This window comes from Talpa occidentalis, unplaced genomic scaffold, assembly GCF_014898055.3.
Source record: "Talpa occidentalis isolate TD23 unplaced genomic scaffold, MPIMG_talOcc4v2.1 talOcc4.8, whole genome shotgun sequence".
Lineage (NCBI taxonomy): Eukaryota > Metazoa > Chordata > Mammalia > Eulipotyphla > Talpidae > Talpa > Talpa occidentalis.
In genome coordinates, this window is record NW_023605194.1 from 91727354 (window position 1) to 91753443 (window position 26090).

Genomic DNA, 26090 nt, shown 5'->3' on the forward strand with positions numbered 1-26090 from the left:
TTTTTTACAGTCTGACTATATACTAAAGCTATATTCAGAAGAATCAAAGGAACTATATGTGTTTCCCTTTTAAAACTATCTGCTACTTATTTGCTCTTTGAGAGTATGTGATGCATGGGCTTTTGCATCTGTCTGTAGGTAAGTGGACTATTGGTAGCTCTTTCCAGCAAGATGTACTCCTGAGGTTTTAGAACTCAAGAAGTGCTTTTCCCCAAGGATAGCTGTGTTCCACTGGAGTGCTACTGTGTTTCAGGAACATTATGTGCTAAGTGGCTTCTCTTTCTATTGTAATATCCATTCTTAGTACCAATTTGGGACCTAAAGAACAGCTCTCTCCCTCGGAAGGTACAGCATTCATTCCTCATTTTCTAAGGAGGTGACTGCAAACCCACAGATGCTCCTGCTGTTGGGGATGGAGGTGATACAAACCTACTGCATTGAAGTCAATGTTTCATGGGTAAAGGACACTGGTTACTTTGTTCTCTGCATTTGCTATAAAAATATTCTCTGGAATAAGGAGGGAGATTCAGATGCTTGCTTTCCAACCCTGCAGGGTATGACCATACAATTTATATTATAATCTACATGAAGGATGCACCCTGGTGTTGTGCAAAGCAAAATACCTGGAAATAGATCTGTTAGTTTTTAATCCTGTGATCAGTTTCTTTGGTGTCAGTTCATATGTCCAATTTCAGCAACTAATTACTTAGGCAATTGGTTGTTTATAAAACAGTAGTCTCTTAGTCTACATGTGAAATCTGATTGTTTGTGAATGAGGATCTTTACAGATTGAAAAGGTGAAGAAAAAAGTGAGTTTTTAGATTACCAACCAAAAGTTTCAATTATAATGTATCTCAGTTTCTAAAGGTTTATGACAAGCTTACATTCTGTTCTTCTGTAAATGGTGTGCAATATTAAGTAAACATTAACCTTGAAGATATTACATTTACATTTAAGATTAAATTTAAGTGTCAGCCATTTAGAACAGAATTAATCTGGAGAAATATTTACAGCATTTTGTAGCAAAACACAATCATTGAGATAACAGAAATCCATTCTACATGTCTTCCAACCTTAACTAACCCCTTTCACCCACAAACCCTGCAGGGATCAGAGCGTAATGAGGAAGCAAGAGACGTGGGTGGCAAAAATAGGCAAAAACTGGATTAAGAGGATGAGCATCAAAAAGCTAGATTTTTTGTGCCCATAATCTAGCATCAAAAAGCTAAATTATGCAGTGCTATAAGTCCACATTACTGCAAGAAGAAATTGTGCATTTTTTTTTTTTGAAAAGCTATTTCTAGCTCATTCTCCAATCCTGCCTCAAAGAACCCCAGATAACACCCAGCTCATGTATCTTGGGGCTTAGGACATTTGAAATTCTGCTGTAAGGAATTATAGATACTCTAGTCATCCATCTCCTTTCCCAACACCTTCTAAAGGTCTTGTGTATGACCAGAAGGGAGTTATATGGACTAAGTAATTCTTCTTCCCCAAGACTCTAGGAGCAGAATCCTACAGCATTCTGGCCCTGTTGTCCCCGCAGGAATGGGAGATCACAAGTAAGTTGCCCCTGAGTTGACTGCCTCTGCTTAGAAACTAGTTGTAGGTGTAGAATCATAAGGAGCAATCTTCCAAAAGATCATCATCACAATCTGAATGCTGTTCTGAGTGACCATTGATTTCAGAGATTTGCTTTAAGAAGTGATGTGTTTTACATGTATACTTGAATTCACACCCACCTCAGTCATGACCATGGGCAATATTACATGGATAGTAACCTGTTGAAATTTTTGTTTCTTCCACTCCTTTTTTTTGTACTTTTTGAATTCATAGGTTTCTTAAAAAAAAAAAAAAGACAAAAACAGCAACCTAAATTCATTCCTCTTAGGTTTCTCACTCTGTAGTGTGATTTGAGTGGGTTTTCGCTTGATGTATCTCAATACTTATTAATATTCTTAGTACTTAATATATTAATACTTGACATTTTGTGATACAAATTACAACTTTTTAACAGACCTAGGAAATGAGCAAGCTTGTGTTCTTATTTCAAGTTATCTTGCCTTTTTTCTCACTCATGAGTACACTGGAAACATCCTCCCATTTTCATTTGCAAAGCCTCTTCCTTTCTTGATTCTAGACCCAGTCAAATCCCAGTCTACACGGGAAGTCTCCTTGGTCTCTGCATTTAGTAGACTTTTAATGCACCATGCAAGAATTTATTTTGAAATTATCCCTTTGTTTTTTCACCCTTCACTTAAATGGTTTCTATTCAGCTTTAAAGCAGATGGTCTAAGTATGATTCCAGTGACTTTTTGTAGTCTTGAGATCTCAAGGGGGCATTGGAGAGGAACCCTCAATCTTGTTGAATTGTCAAACATTTTAGTTTTAACTTCATTCTTTAAAGAAAAGGGACAAGATGTGGGTTCGAAGGAAGTCTATAGTGAATTCAATTTAGAGTTACTCTGAGGATCTTGTAATCACCATCCAGACGTCCCTTTGAAGTGTTCACTCACCAAAATCTAGTTACCACTTTTCTGCCTCAAGGGCTGTGACGAAAAATTACTTGGTACCACCTGATTAATGAGTTTCCCCACATCTTCTACTTAGGAAACTGCACCCAGTGTGCACCAAGCAGATGGTGGGGAGCCTGTCCCGTGTTCCTTGGCCTTTCAACCTTTCCTTCTTCTGTCTCCCTTCCCAGGGCTGCAAGTCCAGTACAGAATTGCTCTGGATATATGGTGATCTTTGTTGCTCTGAACAGATTTCTTTTAGATGAAGGAAAAGAGCTGAAGATTATTAAGTTAAATCATATGAAATTGCAATTTTTGTAGGTCAAGTTTGGCTGAATATCAACAATTTCGTGAGGTTCACCCTAATAGCTTGCTCTGATAGATGTTCTACCTAAATAAGCATTTTTCAGGGGATGTTTGGTAAAAACCCACCATGGGATTATTTAAAACTGAAGTACAAGAAAACCTGGGCTTCTCTACCTGCTTCCTTCTATCTTTTTTTGAGTTTCTGAGAAATCAGAAATAAGCCCTTCATATTTGGAGATATTTGTATTGTTTGCGGCTAATGTTAATTAGTGAGGAATTTTTTTCCCTGAAAGTTATAAATGGGTTTAATGGGAAATGCTTTGAAACTTTAACCAGAGCACTCACTGTAAGAGAGGAACAAAAGATTAATAAATCTGATAAGCTGAGAAGGAAGAAAACTTAAAAGAAGAAATGAGGACTATATCTTAGCTAGTTAGAGTGTTGATATGGCTCTGAGTGTGTGTGTGTGTGTGTGCATGCACGTGCAAGCACACACACACGTGTGTGTGTGTGTATTTAAAATGAAAATCAAAGACTTGCTAATGGCAGTGTGTACTAAGTCATAGCTATTAATGTGTGCTTAACTCTATTGCCTGGGAGATTTTATTAAATGCAGTGGCCAATGAAATTGACCTCGCTTTTTCTTTTTTTTTTTTCCTTTTTTGGGTTGGATCCTTGCTCATGTCACAAAAATGAATAGAGCTGACAATTTACTGGTTCATCAATGAAACAATATTAAATCATGAAGATGTAAGGAAAAAATCCTACACTCACATCGTTGCAGTTTGAAAGGTAAGCTGTTTCCTGCGAGATTAGGAGATATTGACGTTCACATCAAACCTCTGTCACAGAAGCCTGGTGACGTACAGGAGGGTAAGTGGCCTCCTGCATCCTCATACTTTCTGGTTTCGGGCAAGTATTTTATGGGCAATGCACATGGAGCAGCTCCCTTGATTTTCTCTTATTTTTAAATTGCAAAAGTATCACTTTTCATGCTTTTGAAGTGTTCTATTGGGGGGATGTTCAGAGGATGTTCAGAGGAATTGGATTTTCCTGGTTGTTGACCATCTGGTCCCTTTTGAAAGGTGCTGCCCTTGTTACTACTGATTCACAGTACTGACCCTGCAGCCCTGATTGTCAGAGTCAATTCTCAATTCCTGTCTCATTGATGCACCAGTACGGTGGTATTGTTCTTTCTGTCTCATCCTGTGGTCAGAAAGTAAGTCTTCCTTCCTAATTCTAGCTTCTGTGAACTTATGAGAAGTTCTTAGCAGACTCCGAGTTCCAATGGAATGCCTTGTTCTTTAGTGAGATGTCTAGATGTTTAGTCTCCTTTGCTTGGCTTTTGAAGGAAAATCAGGCAATACCTACTTTCAAATCACCCAGTTGATCTGAAATACCCTTCAGGTGGGGCCATGAACCCAGTTGTCCAATTGTAATCACTGTCACATTTGGATGGCAGACTCTCCATCTGATTCATAATTCAGGGTAGGGGCACACCACTGCCCTAAATGGTTAGCTCTGCCAAAGCACAGTGATTCATCTGTTACCCCTGTGGGGTGTGCGGTGCTAGGCACAGAGCAGGTTGCAGGAAACCTGGGCACACTCCTTGCCCAGGATGCCTGTCCACCCAGCTTGGTACCAGAACCTCTGGAGTAAGATTTTTGGAATATTGTTCAGCAGCCCCCTGCCTCCATGTGGAAAATGGCACTTCAGAAGTTGAATTACCTTTTTCATGGCACCCAAGTTGCTTAATTTGCAAATTGAGAATAATTTAGGCAATGGGAGAATATGTTTCCATGTGTGAAAGTGGATTGAAATGAGTTTGTCGCTCTCTCCGCTCCTTCAGCTCAAACGATCATAAAATGGAGTTCTGGCCAAAAATCATTCAGTTACATGATGCTGGGATATCGTCTGTTGTTTTGTGTAACATCGGTTTAGTTTTAATTATTGCTGATACTTAAATCTGTGCTGCTTGTGAGCTGCGGGCGTGCCCTGCTTTAAGAAAATGGAAATGTGCTTCAAATCCATGCTTATTCTGCCTTCACATGAGGGGCAATTATTTGAACTCTAAAAATAGCTTGGCTTTAAAAAATAATTTATCACAAGCTTCCTTTAAATAACCAACTCTCTTACAGCATTTAAAATATGATTTGATTTGGAAAATCAATGTCCACTCAACTTTTCAAGAACATAGCTGCTTCGTAATGTGAGGCAGGTGAAGAAGAGGAACCAGACACAACTAATGAGGGTCTTAAGTGAAGTGAATAAAAATTCATTTTAATTTAGAAAAGAATTTGCTTTTCTTGAGTTTCCCAGGGAAAACACCTTCTTCTTTATCACCTCCAAAGTACACAAGAAAAAAAGAGGCCGATTTGAGTTTGGAAAAGATAAATCTATTTCTTTGGTGGGTCGCATTCTGCATTATGCATGTGCGTAAAAGTGAGGTTGCTTTGATCCTGACTATCAAAAGTTTATTTTTAAACTCAGACTGGGCAGGAATCCAGCGATGCTCTTTCCCCAGGCCGAACATCCTGACTTCAGGTCCCAGCCTGGCCGAATGAACCGAGCTGCAGGAAGTAGCTGGGAAGTGTGGAGAGTTGATGGGTGCTGAGGTGTTTTTTTTTTTTTCCTTCTTCCCCTCCATTTTTGAAATTCAAATTGAATGCAATTTTCAGCTCATTTGAGCCAGAATATACTGTTGCTGAGCTTCAGTGGCTCTTAAATTCAAACTCACAGGAGAAAACAGATATCATCTGTCACAGAGGGTGGGAGAGAGAATACTCCCCGCATTTTATTCATGGGAGGCCGAGCTCTGGTAACTAATTCAAACCTTTCTGACTAATCGACTAATCATTCACCAGCAAACTTATCCACTAATCAATGAAACCTTTGAGCCACCAGCTTAGAATGTCTGGGAGCAGTGTCCACCTCCCTTTAAAAAACAAATTGTTCCAGTCTATTTTTGTATCATTGATATTTTAATACCTTTTTTTTTATTTTTTTTTTTTTTTTGCAAACAGACAGTATCATGGCAATCTTTTTGTCTGCCCTTCCTGACAATTTTTACTGTTCCCATCTTTAATGTCTTTGTCAGTGCTACTTATTTAGGAATGGAACTAGCAGCAAATTCACTGCTGCCTCAGTGCTACCAAATTTTGAGTTCTTTATGAACCAGACTGCCTGAAAAATAATCTTTCTTTCTTGGGGCAAATATAATACCAATGAATATTTGGAAACCAATTATACATCCTTGAGTTTGCAGTGTGTCTTATCTGGAGGGTGGCTGCTACAGGGTCTCCGAGGATGCCTTTCAGGACTCCTCTGCCACTGGGTAGGTACCCAGGGAATCCAAACGTATTTGGACAAATGATGTCTCTTCTGATTTCAGAGAGGATGTGATGTGGCAATTCTGGTTCTGAAATGTAGATTTTTATCCTTGACTACTAGTGCTTATATTTGAGTGTGAATTTAACAAAAGCTAAAATTTCCATGGGAGCATGGAAACCTTACTTTGTTGTTGTAGAGGTCTCTGAGAGACAAGTTCATTATGATGTTATTGCAAAATAAATAAGAGTGAGACAAATTGATCCCTAAATACAATCATTTCTTATGAAGTTAGTTCATAGCTATCATAGTTGCAGTCTCAGTATGTTTTGCAGTATGTGTGTGAGCAGGCCATGTGCATGTGTGTGTCTCTGTGTGTTCACATGTCCACAAAATCTCCAAAATGTGACAGCAAAAATTTCTAGTCATTTCACATTAACAAAGGCACCGACTGCTTTATCCTCTTAGTGGTAACATACTTGTACAATAGAGCTCTGGTAGAAGATACTAAGTTCATTTTCTTTGTAAGAAATAATACCCTGACATGTTCAGCTGTTTTTTCTTGTGTATACTTCAGTACAGTTACAAAGACTTTACTGATATTTCTTCAGCAAAACTATAAGAAACCAAAAATCTACCTTGATAAGGAATCCACATTTTCAAATTAATCACTCAGTTAATAGTGTTTTAGTTGTTTTAATTCAAATCTTGGATCTCTTTAACTTACAAGGAATTATTGAGTGTGGACTACATCCCTGATGTAGGGTCTACCATTTATAAACAGCAGTTCTCTAACCAAAAGGAGGTAGACATTGGACCTGAACAATTCGTGTCAGCTGGAATTGGCTGGAGAGGTGAAGTTTGCAGAGGCTTCCAGGGGTTCAAATGATTTTTAAATATACAACGCCCCTCCTTTTCCTTAGTTGATAATCATGTATAAAATAAATATGATCTGATTTGGAGTTGGATAAAAACTGATATGCAAAATAACCAATGAAAAGGTTAACAAAATGTGTGTTGTAAGGCATTAAGTGGAGAGTATTCCTCAAAAATGTTTACACCCTTGGTCAATGCTGTCATCCCGCATTGAGTGATGGGAATACCTGAGGTTAGAGGAAGGAAGTAAGGGTTCAGTCCAAGAAAAAGGCAAAGCCGGAGAAGGCAATCGAGGAGTAAGAGTAAAGCCTGCCAGAGTCTCCTCATACAAAGAGAGCCAGTTGTTAAAGTTCTGGGAATTTTGTGAGCCAGATTTTATGACATATCATTAAAAGATTAAATTGAATGTGTACTCAACACATCACTTCTTTAACACTTTCCCCACCTAATGCTGTGACCTGTTTGCTTGTGTCTGCTGTGCTTGGGTATAGCCCTTTTCAGCTCCATGCTCATGATGTCAGGATGGAGCTCGAAATCGGCCAGGGTAGGAGTATTTATACCACAGAAATTGGGGGGTGCTAACAATAGGGCGTTTGTTCATATGAGCAGTTCTTAAAAGTGCCAGTCCATACTCTTCTAGCAGGGGAGACACCATGATCACGAAGGTGGTTTTCCCAGGGCGAGGCTTATCCATTGCACTCCTGATGTGCTGACCCCTGCGATTTGCTCAAATGTGGGAAATTCGACTGCATAATTTGTGGTAGTGGGGGATTGCATTTGCGCTCTCAAAAAAAAAAAAAAAGTGCCAGACCACCAGTGGTGGGGAGGGGGGTTTGTGCTAAGGAACGGGGAAGTGTAAGTGGAGATGTGAGCACGTGAGAAGCTCAACTCCATAGAAGGTTAGACAAATGGCTTACAGTTGATTTAGAAGTAATTGAGATCATTTTAAATACTTTTTAAATCATTATTGCAATATATGTTTGCTACAGAAAATTTGGAAAATAAGAATAATAGCTCATATGTCTGTCACATATTCTATATTCCCTTCACTTTTTAAGTGCTTTAAATATAATAAAACTCTTAACCTAGATTCAGCTCTGTAAAGTAGTTGCTGTTATTCCATTTTAAAGATTGGGGGGGGGTTGAGGTACAGAGATGTCCAGTGCTTTGACCACTTTGAGGAGCTGTTTTTGCAAACTGCTGTTTCACATGGGGTTCTCTCCACACTGCAGCCCAGTGATGGCAATGACAGACAGTAATAACCCTGCCCATGGGGCTTCTCTGCAAAACTTGTCTAATGGTAGCATCATTGAGAAGGAAGACGAGGACCTCAGCTGGAGTTAATGAGGATTCAAGGTGTGGGGAGTCTAAGTGGTGAGACTCCCATGGCAAATCAGTAGCAGGCGAGCAAACCCTAGCTTGAGACCACTGCTTTGTATCACTGCAGGGAAGGCTGACTGCCACAGGGATCAAGCACAGAAAGAAGCTATAAGGAAAAACTAAACTTTAGAAAGGAAAGCAAGGAATGGAACCCATGGATTAGAGATTGAGAAGCCTTAATTAAGTTCAGCTCCTTGAAAGTCAGGAGGGAGAGTTTGGTGAAGGAGCTGCTAACTCACAAGGCAAGGACTTCAATAAGATTTCATGATAGTGACCATTTAATTAATGATTTGAATGTAATTGTGTTGTTCAATAGGGGGCGTTGTTAATAACTAGGCCAGAAACAGATATAACCATTGAACAGTGTTGTGAGGGCATGCTAGGTTTTCAAATGAAGGAGACTGGCAGATCTCTAAGAGTCTGCAATGCCTGAACAGGATTTCTCTTTAATCAATGGTACCTGAGTCTCTGCCATGAGGAATTCTAGTGTGAGCAGGGGAGTGGGATGGGAGGGCACAGAAAATTCATTTATGAAACAAAAGCTTCCTTTCCCAGAGGCACACCCAGAAGTCACTCTGCGGTTTATTAATAGCTTTGTCTACATATCCCAGTGTTTATAGGGATGTCTATCAAACTAGTTACCTTTTGAACAAAATTATGCAACCATGCAACACGCACACACAGGTCTTTCCTTGTTAAATTAGGTGAGCATATACTTACACTCCCTTAGCTGAACATATAATATATTCCAGTATTCTCTTATTGACACACATTTCGCCCTTATAATTGTTTTTTGCTATTTCCAATAGTTTTATTCTTGTGTTCTTGTATATGCAGGATATATCTAGAACAGGGTTGCTGAACCAAACATATCTACATTTTCCATCTTATAATATGTTGTCAGTGGATTGGCAAAAAATCTTTTAAATTAACACTTCCATTAACATTGTACCATAGTTACCTGTGGTTATAGCAAACGATCTACTTTTTGGTCAATTTATTATTAGACAGTGTTATTTTATAGTTATTTTGATTAGCATAGTAGGGAGTGTTTTCCAACTGAGGGAGATGGCAAGACAAGGGAACTTGAAAGCTTTGGCAAGTCACTATTTTTTAGAACAGGGAGAGCACAGCCTTCTTGGTTTCTCAGGGTGTGTCAAAGGAAAGCATTTTAGTAGAAGGACAGAACTAATTTCCAAAATTTCCACAAAAAATAAGTATTATTTTTAAGGCCAAAAAAAAAAAAGAATTTTAAGCTAAATAAAAAGAAAAAGAAGTACAGTGGGGTTAAGAAGCTACATAATGAGCCATTAAGAATAAGCAGCATCTCCTCCCCAGAGTTTTGGGGATGACATAAAGGGGGCCACGGATTCTTGTTTGAAGATGAGGAGGAATGTGCCTGCCATCTTTAGTACCCATGTGCCTTCTTCTGGTGACTTGGGCACCAGAGGGTGATAGGTGCTTCCTCACTGAATTTGGTTTTCAGCCTCTTAGTGTGCAAGCTTCACTAGGAGCCACACCAGAATAATATCCCATTATCTAGAGTGAGGTCTTCCCTGACTGTCTCAGCAGTTAACCTCTCCATAGCATCATCCCCTCATGTACTTCACCTTCTCTCATGCTGTGGTGGTATTCTGCTCTTTGTGTGAAAAAGCATGGCTGCTATGGGAACCTGCACGTTCCGTCAATGTCCTTCACACTGTGGTTCCTTCTATTGGGGACCCCCTCCCCCATAATATTTTTCAGATCTCCTGTAATTCCCCCTGTCCTTGAAGCTCTTAACTTAAACCTCCCCTTCTTCCTCTTCAGCTGGAAGAAACCTGGATTTGAAGTGTGTGTTGCTACTGCATAAGACAACAAAGTATTACAGTGATATATCCCTGCATGTTCCTGACTAGATTGAAATTTTTGGAAGAGCAAAAAACCACACCTTATATATACTTCCTGGCAATTCTCATACTTTTGACATAGTGAAGTCCCATCCTCGCTAAAAAAGGCTGCAGGACTAAGCCCATCTGTAGAAACAGATCCATGGATAGTAAAGGTGAGGGCAGGAGAGGGATGAACCTGCTCACAGAATAGTTAGAATGTAAAGTGGATTCCTGAAAATAGAGGGTGAGAAGGTTGAGGATAGAGCAATTCTAAATAAACCTCAGAAGGACAAGAGCCTGTGAATGCACAGGGGATGAATTAGTGGGTGACCTCGTATTCACAGTGGATAGCCAAGTCGTAGTTAGGCAGAATGTGTTGATAATGAGCCAGTTTCCCAGCTTTCTTTGCATTGGGTAACCCAAAGAGCAATATGGGAGCAGAAGAGGTCTGAGTATCTGAAGCAGAAAGAAAGAGGTGTGAGGAGATATTAAAGATGCAGGAGAGAACGCAGGATGCTTATGAAATGGAGAAGTGAGTCAGAGGAAGGCTCTTCTGAGGGCCTGTGAGTCAGAAAGGAAGATTACATAATGAACTTGGCAGTGTGTCTGTGAAGTGAGGACAGCAGAGCCTCTGGACACAGGAAAGATGGCCAGTGAAACCACTTGGTGCCTACTGATTGGGGTGAGGTCAGGGTGATAGGAGGGGGTGGGAAGAGCTGTGGAGGAGTGTTCTGGAGAATCAGACAGTTTCTGTGAGGATACTTGTTGGCAAGACTTTCTCAGACAAGACTGTGCTCAGAAAGGAATCACAGATTTAGCATCTTTGGAACGTATGGGGCCCGAGAGATCTGGTTCAATGCTCTCATTTGGTACTTAGGGGAAAAGTCTAAATGCTTCATGTCATCTCCAACACCCCCCGCTCCTGCCACCCCCAGTATCCTCCCCGACTGCCATCTTCAGTACCCGTGTGCTAAAGCCAATCTATCCCTTCTTTTCTCCACCCCCTCCATCTTACAAACTTTCTCATTTGTACTTTCAGTTCTCTCTGCTCTAATGTTCTTCCATATACTCTTTGTGTAAAGCCTAAATGCTATTCAAATTCTAGGTTTCAGCTTAAAACATTTCCTCAGGGCCTCCCCGGTGGCGCAGCGGTTGAGCGCTGGGTTGCGAAGCTGCCCACAGCCTCTGCAGCGCCGGTTCGATCCCCGGCTGCTCCCCGGCCACCGGAGGAGGGTCCCACATGGCGCACAGACCTCTCTTGCCGCCCGCTGCTCCCCTCAGCAGTGTGCTTCGGTCCTTCTGCCTGTTCTGCTCCCCGCTCTGGCTCTGGTGAATTCTCTCACCCTTCCGCGCTTCTGACTGTACCCAGTGCTTGTATAAATAAATAAATAAATAAATCTTTAAAAAAAAAAATTTCCTCAGAGCACCCCCACCCTTACTCTTTTGTCTTCACACTAGGTAAGGTCTTCGTTGCTGCTTCCAACAGCTTTTGTCTGGTTTCTTAAGTTTTGTGGGATATAGTTACTTCCCAGCTGCCTTTTCTCTTCTAGAATGTCATGTCTGTTCAGCATACTCTTAGGGTACTATACCAATCACAGAATAGTTGTCTCAAAAAGTATCTCTTGTGTGAATGAAGGAAGAAACATACATCTCATTGACCAATTTCACCACAAATTGTTGATAGAGCCTGGCTTGCTTCTTCTAGGTCTAGTCAGGCTTAATTCAAGTATGAGTTGAACATTCATACACAGATTTGTGAGGCAGTGGAGTTTTTTCCCTTAGTATTTTAACCATTTCTAAGTGTATATTTCAGTGGTGTTAAATACTTGTGCACTGTTGTACAACCTTCACTACCTCCACCCATCATCGCTAACTGAAACCCCATGCCTATTAAACAATAACTTCCAACCTCTCTCCAAGCCTCCAGATCCATCATTCTGCTTTCTGGCCCTATTCATCTAACAGCTGGTGTGAATATATGGATAACGTATGTAACTATAGATATTAGGTACCTCAGGTAAGTGAAATCATAACTGCCCCTTTGAGTCTGTCTTTTCACTCAGCATATGAATTTATTTTTTTAATTTTTTTAAATATTTTTTAAATCTTTTTTTAATGATTTTTTTAACATTTATTTTTTTATTTATATAAGCACTGGGCACAGTCAGAAGTGTGGGAGGGTGAGAGAATTCACCAGAGCCAGAGCAGGGAGCAGAGCAGGCAGAGTGATGAAGTACACTGCTGAGGGGAGCAGCAGGCGGCAGGAGAGGTCTGCGCGCCATGTGGGACCCTAGCCGGTGGCCAGGCATCGAACTGGCACTGCAATGACTGCGGGCAGCTTCGCAGCCCAGCACTCAACCGCTGCACCACTAGCCCAGCACTCAACCGCTGCACCCAGCATATGCATTTAAATTTCACCTTGTAGCCTGAATCAGAACTCTGCTCCTTTTTAAGGCTGAATAATATTCTATTGTATGTAGATGTGGCATTTTCTTTTTCAATCCATTCATCAATGGGTAATTGGGTTGTCTCCACAGGAGAACAGTGATTTAAATCCCGAGATACACAATTTATTCTGTAACCTAGTAATCTGGGGCCTGGTCAGTGGCTGTTCCTTAGCTGATGAATTAAAACAGGGTAGGGAAGAGCTGTCTAAGGAATCATCACTATGCATGGCAAAGTCGACAGAAATGTCCAGAAACATGGAGAGGAAGAGTTTTCTTTGGATGTGGTGGCCTTGACATGAAGACAGTAGCTGGTGCCATGAATTTCACATGATGGTGAATATTAAGAAGTTGGTTTGAGAAAAATTTCATTTTTCCCCTCCCTTTGCTATCAACATGAGCAGTAGAATAAATGAGAAGGGACACACAAAGATTGAGACATAATGTGAGAGAAGACCTGGGGGGATAGGCTAAGAGAGAAATGGAGGCTAAAGGGGTGACTGGCCACAGGGAAACCAGCATGCCACAGGCACAGGGGAAAGACATCACAAAGGAAGAGTCAAACAATATAAAGCCAGACCACAACCTTCATGTAAGAGGAACTCAGCACTACAAGATCATTGCACATCTGTTGTTGAGCTCGTGACAATCTGAGGACAGGGGGTTCACAGCCACTGCCAGGCACCCCATCCCTCATGCTCAAAACTGTCTTCTTTTCATAGGCCGGTTGGAGCCCTCTTCTTACTGATGTGTGAGTAGCAAAAACTAATTAATACCCACTCCATCAAAATCCTTCCCATGCCTGAATTCTTTCTGAGGTGAGGAGCGGAATCTGAGTTAAATTCTTTTCCCTTGACAGCTTCTTAGTTACAGTTTTCTAAACCTTTCATGCCCTTTGAATTGTCTACTCTAGGTCCTCTTCAGTTAAAGTCCACTGGTAGAAATAGCCAGGTTTCGTCGTATCCTGTTGTATACTAGCCCACCGAGAGTAGCTGGTGGCCTCATGTCACTGTACCCTGCCAGGGTGGCTGTGGCCCTGCCTGGGTGTGGGTGAGTGCCATGTGTGTGAGAGCAGCCTGATGAGAGGGTGCCCAACCCCTGCCACCCCCATCAAGCTCAGCCTCTCAGCCTAAAGGCAGAGCAAGCCATTTTCCAGGATATCGGTGGCCCTGAGATTATGTTACCTTTCTGCGAGTATTATTTTTTCTTTCTACTTCAGAAGTCTGTCTCGTTGGCCCATTTCAAGTTGCCTCTGATCTCTGACTGCTGCTCCTCAGCTCCTTGCATTGCATCCTTGGGGAGGTTCTCACTGGTCATTCTGCAGAGGCCCCCTCAGGCCAAGAAAGCCTGCTTTACTTTGTTTCCACTTAACCCCTGCCCTTGCTGGTGGAGAGGGGCCGGCTCTGGCCAGCCTCCCTTGTAGTGTGTTATTACTTGCAGGTGATTAGCAGGTGGCTTCTAAGCAAAAAGGAACATTGCCCCAGGCACCGCTCTCCCATCGGCTCTTGCCATTTTGCTACAAAAGAGAAAAATGGAGTCTTTGAAGAGTGTATATACACTATTCATGTACTTAGAAAGAAAAGAATGTCTATAAAATTTCCGGGACCGTATTAGATTTTACTCAGTTATCAGAGGGCAGAACTACTGGGTTGTGGCTTGGCTTGCTTTTGGAATTAGAAAGAAGCAGTTGCCATAGCTAAGCATCTAGTCTTTTAGGAAAAAAATCTTATTTGAGAATTTCTCTAAACACCAATCCCTCAACAAGGTGTATTCCAGTGAGACAGAGTGTCCATGAAATACAGTCATGGGACAGAGCCAAGCTCTCCTTGCAGGGGAGCTAGCTGGGTGACAGCTCTCTGCTTCCCACATCTCGTATCCACATGGGGCTTCTCGTTTGACTGAATGAAAGCTCCCTTCTCTACCTTAGTCCTCCCTCCTTTGTTGTCACCTACACTTACCTTCAGTTCCCCAAGGGAAATATTTTATGTTTCTTTCAATATCTTGAGCTGCTACTCCCTGCATTCAGTGAAACTTTGTACTTTTAAAAAATAATGTCCCACTTGTGCCCAAATAAGAAAAAGTAACCAGTTCGTTCATTTTACTAAATTTTGATTTCTCCTATTCTTTGTAGTTGAAAAATAGAATTAAAAGCCCAGTAGAACTTCCTCTGCTCCTCTCTTCTGCCAAGAAAACTTTACCAAACCATTCAATACTAGGATTCGAGGTATGTAAGATGTCAATAGGAATATGAAAGGAATAGGATTAGGAACAAAGACATGAACATGGTCATGGACACAACCATAAACTCAGCACAAACATGATCATGAACATGAACACAATCAAAACTGTGGACACAAGGACAAACTATACACCATCACATTCATGAACATGAACAAGATCATGAGCGTTCGTGTAATGTGCTCAGTTTTCCTGGGAGGGAAGCTGGTTTTATCAAGTGGAGCAGCTGGTTGTAGAGCAGAATAGACCAGAAAATAAACCTTTTGCCTCCCATGTTCTTTGACTCTGGATTCAAGTCTTCACTTGGTTATCATTGTGTGCTTTGTCGCTCGCATGGGGTGAAGTTCATCTGTCCCAGCAGTTCCAGGTGCCCAGACCTGCAAAGGCAGGGTCCAGCAGCAAAGCCGGCACTCTGCATTTTAACAGGAGCCCACAGCACCTCTTTGGATCTGGAACTTCTAGGAAACACTGGTCCATTCATTCCTGCCTTGTTCTAGGAAAGCATTGCCAATTGTGGGGTGTTTGAGGGAGTATGGGGTTTGTGTAGCCTTTTCTTCTTGCTTGGCTCAGCTTATTTTGTCTCAGCGAGATCACAGACATACACAGCAGGTCCACTTGGAATGAACCTGGGAAAGAGTGATCCTATTTGAAGGGTAAAAACAAAACAAAACAAAACAAAAAACAAACCCAAAACAAAAAGTGAGGGATATGTTCTCTTCTATGTGAGAATAACCTGAGTGGGTATAAAGCTGAAGTATTCCTCAGGCCACTGTGGCTGTCTTGCTTGTCTCAACATGTTTCACCTGACAATAATAAAGGCTGTTTTGCCATTCTGTTAAATCACAAATACTTCTAAGTGACTTCTTTGTTTTCCTGAGTTACAGCTATATGTGGTTGCTGTCCCCAGATTAGGTGGCCCCCAAAAGTGACCTGTGGCCATGATCTGGAAATCTTCTTGAGTCTAAGCCTCTAGATGTTGGGAGGTGATTGAGAACAAATCAGGCAGCTTTGGGGTGTGCTGGGAAAGCTGCTGGGTGTAAATAGACGAGAGGTGCACTTTTATTGTCTAATAAAGACGGCAGGCTGGGGACTTGAGGAACAAGTGAAAACAGTATCTTGGGTACATAATTGAGTTTTAGATTTTCTCACCTCGCCCGGAGCTCCTCTGCTGTTTGCCCTAGTCACAGTTGCACCCTGCCATAAACAAACCCAAGCTGGGGCCGCCAACTCTATCAACAGAAACAGCCATGACATTAGCCTTGTGTATATTTCAACACACTTTGGGTTGCCATGGCAACAATAGTTTTAATTACAGAGAGCCCAAATGATAACTTGTATATCAGATGTGGCTCCCTTTTCCCTATGGACAAAAGTCTGATTGGAGAACAGCTTTGTGTGGGGGATTCTCCTTCTGGGCTAGATTTTATTCACTGCTCTCACAGACAGCTACTATGCTCTAGGAATGAACTAGAAGAAGCTAAAGAGGCCCTGGTGGACTCTTCTGTCTGGAGGCAACCTGATGCACTCACCCCTGGTAAACTGAAGGACCAGGGGAGCTATTGCTCTTAAGGGCTGCTTTGGGCTTCCCCTTTCTACCAGTGGGAGTCCACATGTTCAGACTGGGAGACATGCATAAAGGATCAGCTGATAATCATCCTTGACAAGATTCAGGATTCTGCTTGGGGCAAACAAGCCATTCCAGCACAGCAGCAGCCATGGAGATACACCAATCACAGTGGTTTTGTAGTCAGATCTATGGAGCAAAAATGGGGGAGAAAGCACAGTTACCTCTGCATGTGCCCATTCAACTTGTGGATCTGGAGCTGCACCCCCCATTCCTTGAATTTGATCTTTAGACTTGGAGAGCTACCGCACCATATCTAAATATTCCCGGGCTTCCTCATTCTGAAAGCTCTTGCAAAGCTAAATAATCTCCCCCTTGAGTAAACATAAATCATTGTCTACCTTCTTTGCTCCTTGAGTAGACCTTTTGATACGTTCATTAATTATGGCTGCTGCCTGGTGGCTCTGTGATGGCTGAGTCACTGCTGTGAGCCTCTTTCCTGGAACGCCCCCATTTCTGACACTGAGCCCTAGAATCCAATTCAGTGTTCAAGAGGCCCTTCTTCTCTGGATGGACAGATAGGTGGTAGCCAGTATGCCTGGAAAATGCAGGAGTGAGGGTAGGAAAGGGAGGAGATGTGGGATGAGGATGGGATGACGTTGTCCTTCCATGCTGCCACTGTTCCTAATCCCTGGCAGACCGGGGAATGAGACCTTGATCCTCTGTCAGTAGATTTGCTGCCTCCATCAACAGCCCCGTTAATCACAATCCCAGCTTTGGAAGGCCAGAATGCCCATGCAGAACTGTTTAGAAATAGGCGGCATGGTTCTGATTTCTAATCCTTTCCCACATTATGTTGTTGTTTTTTTTTTTTTTTTTTCAAGTCCCAGTTTTTGGTAAATCGTGCTTAACTAATGACACAGTCTCTGTATTTGTTTTGCTTCGACATTCAGGAATCTTTGCGGCTATGATTTTGATTTTGGAGTTTAGGCATGTTAATTAAGCCTTTGTATGAAAGCAGAGGGGCTCTGTTTCTTGTTTGTTAGTTTAATAAGATTTTGTGTTAAGAATGGCACTGAGAATCTGTCAGAATTAGCTTGGCTGCCTCTGTGTAGCTCGGTGATTTGAGACCCTTGAAATGTCTGTTTTTAGGACATCAGCAGGGGGCTAATGAAAAGACTTTGTTGATTTTAACGAATTGCAAGCCACTGTAGCCAAAATAAATATAATCTGCTTTTTGGATTAGTTGTCACAGATGATTTTACCTACTAACAGTGATTAAAGAACCCGAGTAGACCAGAAGCACTGCCACTCTTGAGTGAGTCTTGGTAAAATAGCAATAAACAGAAGTAAATAAAGACTTAGGGCATTAGCTATCTTTAATAAACAGTGACACCAAATATGCTGCATTCAGGCGTGAGGGCTGGAAGGGGGGCTTGAGGTAGATCAGGGTGTCAAATACCTGCTCGGTGCCCTGTCTTTAAAGGGAAAACCTAGCATCCTGCTCACCTGTTGTGATTGGGCCTCAGAGGGAGTGGTTAGCATCCCGGCCCCGCCTGGCTGTCCAGCCCCCACTCTAAAAAAAGCCAAGGCCAGTCGTTGCTATTCTACTCTCATCTTCCCTCAGACTCTGGGACCAAAGTTGAAATCCTGTGACTATAGGATTAGAGTATGAAAATCAAGGAAGTGTTAATTACTTGTGTAATTATTAAACTTCTTGTCACAGCAGTTCTACCCAGTTAATGAATGGGGGACCAGATATGTCTGCTTCCCCCTATTTTTCTGCTCTGATGAAAAGAATGATTTGCCCCAAATGGCAAGCTTGATCCTCCAGCAAAGTCTGAGTGGGTTTTTCATTGTTGCTGCTTGGCTTTCATGTGAAAACGAATAGTTGTGGCTGAAACCCTCTTCAGGGGTCGTGAGAGAGTCACCCCAAAGGTGCAGAGAAGTCATTGCATGTGAGAAGCCATGGTTTTCCCTGTTTTCACTCTCACCAAATGTTTTATATATTTATTTATTTATTGTAAGATTTATTTGTTTTTATACAAGAGCTGGCGTAAGGTGTGGGAGGGTGAGAGGATTCACCAGAGACAGAGCAGGGAGCAGAACAGGCAGACTGACAGAAATACACTGCAGAGGAGAGCAGCAGATGAGGCAGGAGAGGTCTGCTGGGCCATGTGGGAATCTCCCTGGCTGGCTGGGCTTGAACTCTGACTGCAGAAGCTGTGGACCGCTTCACAGCACGGCGCTCAACCTGCTGTGCCACTGGGGAGGCCCTCACCAAATGTTTTAAATCACACTGTGGAACTTCATCTTTGAAGGCAAAGCAGGTGACTAGCAGACCTTTCCTGAGCTTCTTCCCCTGAAAGGGAGATGTTAGTGTACTTGTTTAAAGATGCAGAAACTGGCATGTCCAAGGACTACATGTGAGTCAGCAACAATAGAGCAGTGGCTTCCAGGCCCTGGTGTGATTCCAGCACATGCCCACCCACATTCCAGAGATGACCATCTTACTGCAGCCCTACACCCTCAAGAACTAGTAGCTGCTATTCATGAAGTTCTTGCCATGTGTCAAACACCTGATACCTGCTGTAAGGTATAGAGATACAATAGGGGATACAGTGGATACAAATACCTGCCCTGGGGTTTTTATTCCAGTAGAAGGAGTTGAGACAATAAGAAGGACACATTTAAAAACAGTCATTATCTTATGACATGGTAGGTACCATCGAAAGAAAACTGGAGTTCAGAGAGATAGGTATTGTATTCTCAATACAGTACGAGGGTAGTCCCACTGAGCAGGTGGCATGTGAGCAACACTTGAAGGACTTAAAGGAGTGAAGCCTGAGAAATCACTGCCTGGTGTGCAGCAGGCAGCTGGGAAGGAAGGGGACTAGAAGGGGAGATGGGTGAATCAGAGGCCATGTCTAGTTTGCAGTTCCTGGTAAGACTTCACCTTATACCAAGCAGAAGGTGAGAAGCACTTGAGATGTTTTAGGCAGAGGACTTAATCTTTTTTTTTATTATTTTTTTAATTTTTATGGCATTATGTACAAGCAGTTGGATATAGATTGCCCCTGGGTTTTATTTATCTTATCTAAGGTTTTTTCCCCCAAATCCTATAAACCATCACTAAGTGAGGCTGGGCACATTATATATCAGCAAGGGTTGACTTAGTCTTATTTCTCACATAAAGATTTGAAAGGTAAATAGGCAGGGTCTCCCCAGTGATGCAGCAGGTTGAGCACAGCACTGTGAAGCTGTCCAAAGGCTCTGTAGCACAGGTTCGATTCCCTGCTGGCCAGGGAGATACCCACATGGCATGGCAGACCTCTCCTGCCTCGCCCGCTTCTCCCCTCAGCAGTGTTTTCAGTCTGTCTGCCTGTTCTGCTCCCAGCTCTGTCTCTGGTGCATTCTCTCACCCTTCAGCACCTCTGGCCTGTACCCCAGCTCTTGTATAAATAAGTAAATTTTTTTTAAAGATTTTATTTATTTATACAAGCACTGGGTATAATCAGAAGCGCGGGAGGGTGAGATAATTCACCAGAGCGGGGAGCAGAACAGGCAGACTGACAAAATACACTGCAGAGGGGAGCAGCGGGCAGCAGTAGAGGTCTACACGCCATGTGGGACCCTTACCTGGTGGCCAGGGATTGAACTGGTGCTGCAGAGGCTGCATGCAGCTTCGCAACCCAGCACTCAACTGCTGCGCCACCGGGGAGGCCAAAATAAATCTTTTTTAAAAAAAGGTAAGTAGGTAGCATTTTTAAGCTAATTTTTTATGAGTGGGAAGCTCTTGCACAGGGTCAAATGCAGGCACAAAGCTGTGTGTATAAACAGATGTACCATATGCACACACACACACACATAACCAGAGTCTGTCTTCTAGGTGTTCTGTGCCACTCTCACCTGGGCTAGTTACCTTGATGGGATCTATGCCATAAAAATAATTGCGTTCCTTTCGTGAATTGTCAAGCCTTCCAGAGTCAAAGTCAAATTTTGGATGTGCCTTTTCAGAGACTAATGTCTAAAATCTTTAGAATTGTTTTGTGGACCCAGCATAGAAATGCTATGTTTCTTATCTAAATAACCTTGAGTTTCGACCTTGTGTGTTTTACCGGGGAAGCGCTGCTATATGAATGAGTGATGTACAACGTCATCTTGCTGCCTGCAAAAGTTTTCTCCAAGTATATTTCAGAAGTTATCACATGCTGCATTTCTACCTTTTTGGAGGGTGTATGTGGCATCTGCCACTGTTTCCTGAATAACAGAGCAAGATGCCAGTGATACTCAGCCTTAGACTTATTAGAATCAGATTTAATACAGGTGCTGTGTTCATTTTCCATGGAAGTCTTACTTGGGTGTCTGGCATTTTGAAATAAGAGGAAGTAATTATCTTGTTATGCTACCATCACTGACAGGTGGGATGGACCCGAGCAAAAGCTCGATTCTGCTTAAAATTCAAATTAACACCCAGGTCAGCTCTATGGTGGTGTGGAAACACCATCTTTCTCTTCCATGCAAGACTAATTCAAATGTGCTGTGTAAGATGCTCTTATTTGATTTCTAGAGAAGGGGCCTGGCGATGGTGATTGCCTGTTTTGTTTTTCCTTGCATTTGTTAACAGATGATTCAAACCAATGTATTCTCTTTTTATAAGTTATTAAGGAAGCAAACTTCATTTTTCAGAAAACATTGTTGACCTAACAATAGATTGATACTGGTTGATATGCAGATTTCAGGCTGCTTGTCAGCCCCAGCCAAAGGCTCTAGCCTTGGGTTGGTCTCCTCACCCCAAGACTTGGAAATAGAATGCTTCTTAGTTCAGGCCCAAAAATGCTGTTCCAGTGGTGATCACTATTTTGAAAACATAAATGTATTGGTGCTTTGAGGCTGGTGTTTTCTGGACAAGGGGACAGGTTGCTGCTTCTTGCTCAGGAGGTAACTTGGAATCAGCAGAAGGTGAGGTCCAAGAGGGTGGACTTGAACCGGAAGAGCCAAGCAAAGAAGGTCTCACATTTAGAATGTTCAGTTACAAGTCAATTTCTTAGAGTTTCTTAATGGTAAGATAGTCATATTTTTACTCTGAGATGGAACAAATAGAAACTCCTGCCAGTGTATATTTGAAACTGGGATGAAAATATGGAACAGCTATGTTTGTTATCATTAAAATTATAGCTTATGAAACATTATATTATTCATGGATATTCATAGCAAGTCCATGTTGGTGGTTGTGCAGGTTTCATTATCCTCATTACTAAACCAATAAATTCAACTTCAGAGTTTAATTTGTCTATTATTCTGATTTCCACCCCCAGATTTTCTCATATAAATTATAGAGCTTATAAAATTATAGAACATTAATTTTTACTTTCCTTTTTAGCTAACCCTGTGTTATGGTGTATATTCTATTTAATTCAGATTACAATTAGCTTATCAGAGGACTTTGAGTTAGAGAAAGATCCCTTGGATTATTGTCATTTTTTAAAAAATGTTAGAGTGAAAATTTGAATAGCAACAAAAACTAAGAGATGACGAGGTTTGGTGATGTTTGAATGTTGAGTCGGATTTGCTTGTAGTATGTCTAGAGAGTCCTGTGCCATCCAGAGCTATGCAGAAGACAATTTACCCTTAAAACGATAACAAAGGGCAGGTTCTCTCCTCACGAAGGGGTGCAGTTGAAGGAGAGAAAAAAGACAGAGGCTGCCAGGTTTTCTTCTAAAGGAACGGTGGGTCCCATACTACTTTCCAAATGCTCTGATTACATCTCGGTGATTGCATTCATTAGTACACTTAAAATGAAGGCTAACGGAATTTTGAGTATTTAAAATAAACTTTCAAAAGTCTCTATCTGAACATTGGGTTTTTCCCAAGAGTAAACAGAAGCGGATGTTTGGAACAAAATTACAAATGCCTTTGTAGATCTTAAATTTGGCAAAACATGTTCTACCACCATTTAAAAATAACGACTTTAAAGGGCTCATAAATAAAGACATAAAAGGCATTTTGACATTTAATACAAAAACAGCATTTTGATGAACTGGGTAAAAATGACTCATAGACATATGGATTACATATTTCTTAGAGTATGCCTGAGTTTTAAAATCGAGGCAGTGGAAATCTGGAAAAATATTTTTGGGGAATTTTCTATATATACTATATTTAAAAAGAGGTGAAGATGAACTCCAGACTGCTATGATTGCTCATGACATTGAATTTGATAACTTTTCATTTGCATATGAGGAAGTCTTGTGAAATAGTGCAATATGTCCATGCCTTAGGGAGGTGAGTTGTTGGAGACTGTGGATACGGATCCATTTGGTCACATAATAAAATCAATGAACACTTACTGCTGGGTGTTTGCTGAATAACAGGCTCTGGACCAGGAGCTAAAACAATTCTAGAATAGTTACCGTGAACCTGTGAGTCATGGACTCTGCTCGCATGCAGATGGTAGGAAGAAGTTCACAAATATCTGGATTATCCCAGTACACAAAAGATACAGCAAAAAGCCTATTTACAGAGTACTTTATATGTGCCATTCACTGTGCTAACCACTTTGATTCTTTATCATGTTTTACTGTTAGCGCTCCATAAAATTAGGGATATTGCAATTGCCTTTTCATGGATGAGAACTGACAGTACATCAAAATATAGGTATTAAGGCATTTGTTAAGCAGGTAATCAATTGTGTTTCTGACTCACAATACCCAGGCATTTGGTATTGATACCCCTTGAATCTGGGATCACCCTAAGAATCACTTACATTACAGATGGCATTGTTCTAGTTCCAGATCTATACCGTAAGCAGGCCTAGCAGCTTCTACTCTGTAGGCTTGGAAACCCTGAGTCACTTGATTAAAAAAAAAAAAAGTGTAATTATCCTGCTGGGGAGAGGTCCTGTGCTTAGAGCATGAGGCCATGTAGATGTGTGGAGAGGAACAGACCCGTGGACTATGGGGATGGGGGAAAATGAGAGGGAGACAGGGAATAACAGAGACGGGAAGAGAGAGAGTAAGAGATGGGGGAGGTACAGGTAGCCCAGCAGCCCAGCCCACTCCCTAGCCAGCCAGCCAGACGAACATGTCCACATGAGTGACCACCAACAGGATCAGCAGAAAACTCTCCAGCTGAGCCCCTGCCCAGACTGTAGAACCGTGTTTGTTCTATATGTTGTTTGTAACCACAATTTGTAGTTAATTCCACAGCAAGAGAGACCAGAGCAGTGATTGAATAGAATTTGCATCCAGGCCAGTCTGACTCTTCAGTACCTGCTTTCTCACTGTGTTTTGCTCAGCAGTTGGTGGAGAGGGCAGAGGAATGGAATCCAGCAATATTTGAGCATCCCTCCAAAGGGGTGCTTGGCACCAGACATGAATGAATTGTGAAAAATTGAGAAAGTTGGAAGACTTTTCATTCTGTACTTTAGAGGAAAAGAGTAACCTACCAGTGGAATAGGACCCTTCCATAAGGTCTTCAGGCTGTGTGGATCTTGTAGAGACGGTATCAGAAAGAAGAGGAGCAGATGGCAAAACATCGGCATTCCTGGTACTCTTACTGGGCAAATGCCATGTAAATGTTTGTATTGACTTTATTTAGAATTATCAAACTAATAGCTGATGCTAATGAATTCCTCTCTTTCACTTGGGAGTTTATAAAGCGAACATAGGCAGGAACTTTAAAAAATACACAAGCACAACACACACATATGCATGCGCGCACACACACACACACACACACACACAGGCGATGTCATGCATGGTGACATGAAACAGATGGTGATCAGAAGATCTGGAGCAGGGGCAGTGCGCAGCGGTCAGGGAGAGTCGTGGGTCCCCAGCTGATAACACAGGGGAGCACTTGAAAGAATCATTTTCTGGCAAGTCCACGTTTGAAGTGATGTCATCTTTTTCACTCTCTCAGCTCAATTGCTTCTCTGAAGCTTCCTCTTTCCATTCTGATGAAGAGCAAAAATGTGACATCAAAGGTTAATGCTTGAATCGAGGCTGAAAGGCTAAAACTGTGGGTGGGCGCGTGTATGCACGCCACACATGCATAGAAGTAGAAAGAGGGAATCACAAATGACCCAAAGTTCTTAAAAGTGTGACATGAAGGAAAAATTGCCGTCTCCCTCCCCTGATGCCTACTTCATAAGATGGGCTGGAGTTGGATTGTAAACTGTCACAGTGCAGTCCAAGGAGGGGACTGTCCCTGCTCTTACCTTTGGATGCTCGGGGTGGTGGAATGTAGAGAGAGGGACAGTGACAATGTCCTGATTTGCCCAAACAGCCAGGTCCAGAGTCTTTTCTCAGCATCCCCATGACATGACTGTCTTCGTTATCCAGTCCTCCTTTGGGGACCATTTCAAGTATATTACCCTGCATCTTATGAATGTATGTGGTACAGTAGCCATCCTTCAGATTTCTCTTAGTAGTCAAACCTATATTTAGGTTTTTATAAATCTCTGTTGAATGCTTTGGGATGGATGGGGACAGGTTTGCTTCTGGGCTCCTGCAGTCTGCAAGTTAAGAGAGCACATTCTCCTCTTGTCCTGTCCACCCAGCAGCAACCTCCTGGAGGACTGCAGCCTGGGTGGTGGTTTTCCTCCATGTGGTCTCAACTTGGTGATCTTCTGGCCTCTTTAAGCCCACCCAGAGATGAGAGGAGAGGCTGAGGAGCAGCCTGGGTCCTGAGTATATTCGAGAAGCAGAGCATGGAGGAAAACTGCTGCTTCATTCTGCAGGTCTTCTTCAAGCAGCTCCACTAAGCAAGAGAGCCAGAAACTTCCCAGGTCATCAGGAAACTGCCTACCTGTTGTTGCTCTTGGAGGAACAACGGGGTCTCCAGGAGCTGCTCCAATAGGAAGCCAACAGAGAAGGAGATCCTGAGGAACACCCCACAGCTACTGATGGAAACTGGAGGGAGACATCTGAGTAAATATACCTTTTCACACACTAGTGATTAGTACTCACAGGTTCTGGAAAATGGTGACTTTAAGCATAAAGATACAGAAGGACCCCAGGTCCCTGAATAACGTTTTATTCAAAGTCTGCTGGGACTTTTATTTTTCTTCATCAGCGTCATAAAGAAACAACATAAAATGAAATGAACTTAAGTGAGGACCTGGTATACTTGAAATAAATCCCTCCTGGTGTCCACCAGACAAGCAGCCATTACCACACCAGTGCCCCAGGGGCTGCCTCCGGGCACAAGAGACCACAGCCACCTCCTGTGTGTGGTTACCTCTGCCGGTTATGGGATTGAGCCTCAACCACGCTGGCCTCCAACAGCCTGCTACTTCAGAAGAAGCAGCATCATGGGTTCCTAGGGACGAGTGAGCCATTTGCTCACTTGGCCATTTGCACACAGTGAGCCCTTTTGGAAATTGTGCAGTTCAGTTTTTAATGATTTCAGCTGAAATTAGACATGTTTACATGGTCAAAGTCCTTTTTTCATACTGAGACATTTTACGTGAATGTTCCTTCTGAGAAAAGCTGAAAGTTTTAGAAAATTGCAAGCCCAATAATGGTTTGAAAAATGACCTCTTGGCAGAGGCTTTAAATTACAGTGG

At 42.1% G+C, this 26090-nt stretch overlaps 1 protein-coding gene and 1 non-coding gene across 4 annotated transcripts in view; both read left to right on the top strand.

The window, feature by feature from the left end:
• The window catches only part of ESRRG (estrogen related receptor gamma), a 550758-nt gene that overhangs the window by 129988 nt on the left and 394680 nt on the right, over positions 1-26090 (top strand). For 2 of the 3 annotated variants that reach the window (XM_054690589.1, XM_054690590.1), the window contains exon 2: positions 3520-3611. The gene's annotated coding sequence lies outside the window, so the exon portion shown is untranslated. Of the gene's footprint in view, positions 1-3519; positions 3612-26090 lie in introns of those variants that run through there. The other variant, XM_054690591.1, reaches the window with a different exon arrangement.
• On the top strand, positions 7651-7812 carry LOC119235013 (U1 spliceosomal RNA). Its single transcript, XR_005122769.1, has one exon. It is a non-coding gene; the product is annotated as a U1 spliceosomal RNA (small nuclear RNA).